The sequence below is a fragment of the Lithobates pipiens genome, unplaced genomic scaffold (genome assembly GCF_037356315.1).
Source record: "Lithobates pipiens isolate NorthernLeopardFrog02 unplaced genomic scaffold, aLitPip1_a1.2 Scaffold_16, whole genome shotgun sequence".
Classification (NCBI taxonomy): domain Eukaryota; kingdom Metazoa; phylum Chordata; class Amphibia; order Anura; family Ranidae; genus Lithobates; species Lithobates pipiens.
Window position 1 is genome coordinate 450,973,317 of NW_027507748.1, and position 8,371 is coordinate 450,981,687.

Sequence of the window (8,371 nt, forward strand, 5' to 3'; positions counted from 1 at the left end):
TTCACACCATGCGATATGATTCCTGTCAGAGTTTGCAGATCGCACTGCGATATGCGAACTGATCTGGGGGTGTCATTAACATTTCACTGACACTCCCAGCAGTTCGAATAGGGCAGCGGATTTGCGGTGTTCCCGCATCGCTGCAATGTGAACCCAGCCTACAGGGCCACTTTTATGCACCTTGCCAGCCCTCCTACAGCTATCCCTTCCTCTCTGTTGCAGCAAGACGGTGCTCAGGCCTAGCACCCAACTGCTAAGCCCATGTAATGTCACATATCCGAAGTGGCGATGACATTGTTCTCCTTATTGACATTAGTAATTTTAGTGTCAGTAGAAACTGAAGAAAGATGAAGATGTTTTAGAGGCTGGTTTATATGTACTACAGCCCTTGTCAACCCTCTGAAAAGCATTTTGATCATTTTTCAAGCAGCATTTGAAAGGCGTTAAGTCAACATGTCATCTTCTCCTTATCCGTTGGAACTGTGAAAATGCCGGCCCACTGAATCACAGCTTAAATGAGCCATGTCCAGCAGCAGAACCACCCAAATTTAACATGCCATTTCATTTTTGGTCTGTGGTACAGCCCTGAGCGGCTCAACTACCTGATTTTACCCCCCACCTTTCTCTGGCTGCCTTTGTGAATGAGCTCCAAGGGGGAGGCACTTCTTAAAATGACTTACATGATCATTTAATTACTGCTACAAAAACAAGCCGAATCAATAAGACCATTCTCATCACACAACTCTGATCGATGCAGATTGCAAAGCAGGAACTTTTCTTTAAATACAAATACAATGGCATCAACTTTTCTTTGATTGCCCTGTGCATCATGGACCATTATCTTCTGTAGCATAAGAGATACTGACCACAATTCACGGCCCTTTGGTGATCTTAGATTCAATTGAGATCCCTATATCCAGTAAGCTGAGCACCAGTTAAGTAAGCCAAACTTGGACAAAGAAAAAAAATTGGGCAATGGACTTTTTAGGCACTAAACATTAATAGATTAAATTTTTTTATTTTTTTTAATGTTGTATCCACCTTACCACAGGGTGTGTTGATACATTTATACATTTTTTTCAACATTTATCAATTTTCTCAACAAGTAAGCCAAACTGTCTGCACCAAGCCCATCTGCATCTCTTCTTCTCAATTGGAATAAGTCCTGATGAATATAAAAAGCAAGGGATGCAACCCATTTGAAGACTGAACAAGCACTTCAATTTTCGTAAGCAAGCATTGCAATATATGTTAGAAAAGTTTCCTCAACCTTATTACATACCCTTGAAACTCCAGCCAATAAGCACTATATCTAAAGCTTGGTACAAACGCAGTTTTTTTTTTCGTTTAACCAGAAGGCTGGATGGAAAAAATAAATAAATTAAAAAAAAAATAAAAAAAAAAAAAAAAAAAACACACACACATACCTGACAGATCTCAGTATTAAAGTATTAAGGATTACCTGTAGGTCCAAGAAATATCTCCTAAACCTACACGGTTTAGGAGATATTTGCCAAAAGACAGGCACCGCTGTGTACGGCGCATGAGGCAAAGACAGCAGCATGCAGGCACACTGAGCGTGGCGCTGTTAATGGCGATATGCCGTGAGTGGCCCCTCCCATGCGCATTGCGCAGGAGTGACGTCATCGTGGCTCTGTTGAATGACAGCGACAGAGCAGCGAGACCCACCAAGAAGATGGACGCTCCGGACTACAGGGGACAGCGGTGACTTTGCTGGCTCCTGTGTCAGGTAAGTGACACATAATGGACTACTATGCGATGCATAGTAGTCCATTATGCTTTACCTTTGCAGGGAATCAAAGAGGAAGTAAACCCATCAGGGTTTACTTCCTCTTTAACACAATCCATGAGGATGTAAGGATCTCTCCCACTGAGATAATGTATTCTGGCATAAGGGACCCCTGTGGCATCACAGGAAAGCTGAGGATCCCAAAGCTTTTAAGACTCCATCAGAGCATATATATATAAAAATAATAGGTACATAGCTGTTCAACTATCAAAACTGCATGCAAATTTGTTCTGTGCAAATGCACATTTTTCTGCACATAGAATGCATGAGTGGGGAAAATACCACATTACGGTCCCTAGATGGCACCAAGTATCAAAGGAAATAAGTATTCTTTTCAGCACCTTCCAGTGACTATAATCTAGTACTGTACATTTGATTTTACCCCAACTTGAATGCAATAAGATTATGAATACAAACCACTGTTTTTTCTTGATTCACGAGCAAGGGGTGGGGGGGTGGGGGGATCTTGTGGTGCTGTAACACAAGAAGACTTCGCATTTTTGTATTTTCTTGCAAGTTCTGCTTGAAACAATTGACAAATATATTATTACTTAAAAACATATGATATTGGATCTACATTCAAGCCCAACTCCAGGCATCACAAAAATAAATAAAACCCTTACAGCAGTTTGGGTGAGGAGCTGCTCAAAATTCAGAGCAGAAGAAAGCTCTGGAGTCAAGTACACTGTATTCTCAAAAGTATTGGTACGCTTACCCTTACACACATGAACTTTAATGGTATTCCAGTCTTAGTTCGTAGGGTACAAAATTGAGTTGACCCACCCTTTGCAGCTATAAAAGCTTCAACTCTTCTGGGAAGGCTGCCCACAAGGTTTAGGAGTGTGTCTATGGGAATGTTTGGCTATTCTTCCAGAAGCCATTTGTGAGGTCAGGCACTGACGAGAAGGTCTGGCTTGTATCATCCCCAAACTGTTCTTACAGATTTGGGAGCATGAAATTGTCCAAAATGTCTTGGTATGCTCACGCCTTACGCGGTCACTTCACTGGAACTAAGGGGCAAAGCAAGGTCCATAGATGAGCAAGTTTGGGGTGGAGGAACTTGATTAGTCTGCACAGAGTCCTGACCTCAACCTAATAAAACACCTTTGGGAGACATTAGAATGGAGACTGCGAGCCAGGCCTTCTGTATGTAGTGTATGCATTACCTTAGTACTTATTCATCATCCCCTAAAGTTAACGAGCATTTAAAGCAAAACTAATGTCTGCAAATACTTACCTCCCCAGCAACGGTCCAATGTCCATGAAGCCACTCACCTGTTGCGCCATCTTTTCCCCAGATTCTTAGGGCTGACAGTCTTTAGCCATCTTGACTGACAAGTGCAGGAGTTCAGTCATCCCAGCACACAGGCACCATGCCAAAAATGGAAACTGAGCTGTGCATATAGCACCACCATCTTTTCACCGTCTTCTCGACTGGCCGGTGTGAGATTTCATAACACCTATGTACGCACAGGAGTTCAGTCAACCCAGCACACAAGGACCGTGCCAGAAATGTAAACTAAGGTGTGCATGAGTCTTGGTTGACCGGCAAACAATAATAAAGTCTTGTGCATGCAAAGGAGTTCAGTCATCCCTGCACTCAAACACCATGCCGGAAAAATGAACTAAGCTGTGCACTTGGCACCACCATCTTCTCTCAGGTGCCTGTCTTTGGGTGTCTTGATTGGCTCGCATAGGGCATAACTACAGCACATGCGCAAGAGTTCAGTTACCCTGGAACAACAAAGCCCCCCTGCCCCAAAGATCTCCCCATGTTGAGGGCATGTGGCTTGGTGGGTTTTACTTTCTCCATTTCCCTGCAAAGGTAAAGCATAATGGGCTATGCATCGCATAGTAGCCCATTATGTGTCACTTACCTGACACAGGAGCCAGCGATGTCACTGCTGTCCCCTCTTCCACGAAGTGTCCATCTTCCTTCTGGGTATCACGGCTCCGGCACTGCGATTGGCCAGAGCCACGATGACGTCACTCCTGCACATGTGCATGGGAGCCGCCACTAATGCAGCGGTGCGTGTCTTTTGCAAAGATCTCCTAAACCGTGTAGGTTTAAGAGATATTTCTTGCACCTACAGGTAAAGCCTTAACCTAGGCTTACCTGTAAGTAAAAGTGGTCTATAAGGGTTCACAGCCACTTTAAGACGGCTCTCAATGGGAACCATTTATACACGTCATGGGATATGTGCTCTCAAAGCTGGAGCGTATGTCACACCAGTGTGAACCGGGCCTTAGTTGCATCTACCATCTCGTGGAATGTAGGCTATTCACACAACTACATAGCATCTCTGCCTTGCAGTACAAGTAACGGCCCTGGTCTCACGAATATCACATGTTAAAATGTTTGTAAGGCCCCTTTCACACATGCTGCCCGATCAGGTCCACCTGTCTGTTTCCATCCGCTCTCCCCATACAGGAAAGCGGGGCTCTGACTGGTCCATCTCTGCACAGTGAGCAGAGACGGACCTGTCACCCACCTGCTCAGTGGATTAATCCCGTCAAAACAGACCTGCCCCGTGTGAAAGAGGCTTAAAGCTTAATTTTATAAAAGCCAACATACGTAATGCTTACTTGCAGCCCTGATCCTCTTCTTCTGGGGTCCCTGCTGGCGCTCCAGGCCCCTCCTCTTAATCGGGTGCCCTGACAGAAAGCCGCTTTCTATGGAGGCACCCATACAGGCTCCACCCCCCCCCCCCCTGCTGTCTCCTGGAAAACACACAGGTCCCAGGAGATAGCAGGGACCATTTAGGACGTGCAGTGTCAGTCGCCCATGCGCAGTAGGGAACCAGGAAGTGAAGCTGTAACTCTTCACTTTATGATCCCCTCACCGACAATGGTGGCGGCAGCAGCCAAGAGCCGAGTGATTGATCGGCTTTAGCATTGCTGGACTCCAGGAAAGGCAAGTGTCCATTTAGTAAAAGCCAGCAGCTGCAGTACTTGTAGCTGCTGGCTTTTAAGAATTTTTTTTTTATTATTTTTTTTTTTTTAAAAAGGTGCACTCCCGCTTTAAGGTGAAGTGCCATTTAGTCCATAGTCTCTGCAGGTCTATCTGATCAATATGCACGTGCAGGTACTATGTGTCATTGGTTTTGCGGTCGTTTAGGGGGTACCTTAGCCCCAGCTCCTCTTGGGAGGATTGCATATTGGTTATATAGAGAGGGATTGAGGTGCAGGGTGGGCCATGGTTAGGGGTAGCTCTTCCTGAGTAAAACAGGGGGAGGGAGGGGATTTAGGACATGTGATGCTGTTACCATTCAAATGGTCATAATAAAAAATAAAAATTAAAAAAAAAAAAAATAATTTGTGGAGGGCCTCACTGTCAGAATGCAATAGCTCAGCGGGAGGATTCCTCAATCCACATTGAGTGTGTAGATGGGGGAATTTGGTCTTGTGTTTCCAACCTGCTTGTTGAACAAAAAAAAAATATATATAAATAAAAATACATTAAAAAAAAAAAAAAAAAAAAAAAAAAAGGTGAAGCATGTATGGGCTGCCTAAGCAATACCTGGAGAACAATGTCAATTTTTGAGATCACAAGCAGGCAATAAAAGTGTTACTAAACCCAGGACCCTGCATTCTCGTCTCTTACAGTACACAGAAATGCAAACATTTTAAGTATTTATAAACTGCCAAATACTTTCTCATCAGCAGTATATAGCAGTCTTGTGATTTCTATCAGTGCCTGGTTAAAGCTTGTAAGAGGTGTTTTTCATACTGCACTGGCTGTCCTATCAGGATGCAGGACCTCTGACCCTCTGTCTGGACAGTGCCGATTGGCCCTGTGCTGATCACATGCACCATCCCAAGAGAAAAAAAAAAAAACACAACTCTCTAGTAAGGATGAGCTCAGTCATGTTCGCATGCTCCACGTGCAGAGCCCACCAGGAAGACGGCGCAGCGCTGCACTAGTCACAGGCAGTGAGACATTGCCCCGATCTTCCTGACGGGCTCTGCACGCGGAGCATGCGAACACACCTGAGCTCATCCTTACTCTCTAGCAATACACACCAAACGGAGCATGTGCAGCCTGACTCCAGTAACTCTTGTCTCCAGGTTATGGAGACAATGCAAGAAGTGCATACAAGATCAAGCAGCCTTTTTACACAATGCAGAGGATTAAGCCCTTATGTTCCACTGAATATAACAAGCATGCTATACTGCATATACACACTGATTTTACGGTTGTGGGTTTAGTAAAATTTTCCCAAACCAGTAGAAGGCGATAACAGGGGTTTCTATAACATCATCAAGCTCTCCTACAGAGACAGAAGATGCCATAAATAAAACGTCCATATTGAATAGAGCCCCACCTCACAGTATACAGATGGATGGCATATGATTAAATGCACATGACAGATGTGGGGGGGTGGAGCAGGCATATTGACAGATCAGGCCTACCCCTCCATGATCTGATCACCTGTACTAGATGGAGGGCCCACCCCAGCACTGAGCCTCCTCTGAATACATGGCCTGCAATGGAAATGTCATTGCTCCAGCCATGGAGGGGAAGAATACTGTCCACCTGCTGACCGATCACAAGGAAAGCACTATGCTCCATGCAATACATCCTGGGCATGTGGATCATGCTCACACACCTCCATAGGTGATGATCACCAGCGACCTTCCCAACCAGAAATGGCACACATAGATGAGGCAGAACACTACAAGTACAGGGATGATGGGGGTGATCGGGGCACCTATACAACACTGTGCCCTCCCATATACCATCACTCACCTCCTAGGACCACCCAGGTGCCCGGTACCGGGGAAAATCACCCCCCAATGGGTCACATCCGCGCTCTGCGATCTCAGGGACCCCCCCTCACCCGAAAGGATCAAGTAGCCGCTACGAGCAACACAGGAAGAAGAAGAAACAGCCTGCAGCACCGCAACCAATCGCAATACCCAGTGAAAAAGGCACAACCAATCAAAGACAGGGAGGGGAGGGACATCCTTCTAAAGCTGCAAAGGGGACGGGAGATGAGGAGGAGGAGGGGGTCCGTGACGTGTGGGGCATCTGTCACGTGACGTGTTGCCAAGTATTGGGCATCGTATGGAGTGTGTGTATACAGAAGCGGCTGGAGTTGCTGTGGTGGGTGTAGTTCATATTTGGGGATGGAGCTGTAACACACATGATGGCTATAGACTAGTAATTGGTGGAGCTGTAATCTACTGGCTGCAGGAGAACACGTGCAAAGTAGAGATAAACTACAGGGAGAAAATATGACTGTTAGCTTTACAAGGGCTGGTCAGCTGCACTTCACCATTTCACTGTTCTGCGGAAGCCAACATTAAAAAATACAACTGTCACTATTATTTTTCTGCTAGTTGAGCCAACAAAAATAACTGACCATATTGCAGGTACAGTAATACCTTGGATTACGAGCGCAATTCTATCCCGAAACATGCTTGTAATCCAAAGCACTTTATATCAAAGTGCATTTCCCCATAAGACATAATGGAAACTGATTCATTCCACAACCACTGCTGGTGTATTCAGTACTGTGTGTGGCCAGAGGTGCGGGGTGCTGGTGTATTCAGTACTGTATGTGGCCAGAGGTGCGGGGCGCTGGTGTATTCAGTACTGTATGTGGCCAGAGGTGCGGGGTGCTGGTGTATTCAGTACTGTATGTGGCCAGAGGTGCGGGGTGCTGGTGTATTCAGTACTGTATGTGGCCAGAGGTGCGGGGTGCTGGTGTATTCAGTACTGTATGTGGCCAGAGGTGCGGGGTGCTGGTGTATTCAGTACTGTATGTGGCCAGAGGTGCGGGGCGCTGGTGTATTCAGTACTGTATGTGGCCAGAGGTGCGGGGCGCTGGTGTATTCAGTACTGTATGTGGCCAGAGGTGCGGGGCGCTGGTGTATTCAGTACTGTATGTGGCCAGAGGTGCGGGGTGCTGGTGTATTCAGTACTGTATGTGGCCAGAGGTGCGTGGTGCTGGTGTATTCAGTACTGTATGTGGCCAGAGGTGCGTGGTGCTGGTGTATTCAGTACTGTATGTGGCCAGAGGTGCGGGGTGCTGGTGTATTCAGTACTGTATGTGGCCAGAGGTGCGGGGTGCTGGTGTATTCAGTACTGTATGTGGCCAGAGGTGCGGGGTGCTGGTGTATTCAGTACTGTATGTGGCCAGAGGTGCGTGGTGCTGGTGTATTCAGTACTGTATGTGACCAGAGGTGCAGGGCGCTGGTGTATTCAGTACTGTATGTGGCCAGAGGTGCGGGGCGCTGGTGTATTCAGTACTGTATGTGGCCAGAGGTGCGGGGTGCTGGTGTATTCAGTACTGTATGTGGCCAGAGGTGCGAGGTGCTGGTGTATTCAGTACTGTATGTGGCCAGAGGTGCAGGGCGCTGGTGTATTCAGTACTGTATGTGGCCAGAGGTGCGGGGCGCTGGTGTATTCAGTACTGTGTGTGGCCAGAGGTGCGGGGTGCTGGTGTATTTAGTACTGTATGTGGCCAGAGGTGCGGGGCGCTGGTGTATTCAGTACTGTATGTGGCCAGAGGTGCGGGGTGCTGGTGTATTCAGTACTGTATGTGGCCAGAGGTG

The 8,371-nt window shown here is 46.6% G+C and overlaps 1 protein-coding gene across 8 annotated transcripts in view; it reads right to left on the reverse strand.

Annotated features, from left to right (window-relative positions):
- The window catches only part of HERC2 (HECT and RLD domain containing E3 ubiquitin protein ligase 2), a 232,709-nt gene extending 225,974 nt beyond the window's left edge, over positions 1-6,735 (reverse strand). For 6 of the 8 annotated variants that reach the window (XM_077482785.1, XM_077482784.1, XM_077482781.1 and 3 more), the window contains exon 1: positions 6,561-6,735. The gene's annotated coding sequence lies outside the window, so the exon portion shown is untranslated. The remainder of the gene's footprint in view (positions 1-6,560) is intronic. The other 2 variants (XM_077482780.1, XM_077482779.1) reach the window with 1 other exon arrangement.
- Between the last annotated feature and the right edge of the window lie 1,636 nt (positions 6,736-8,371).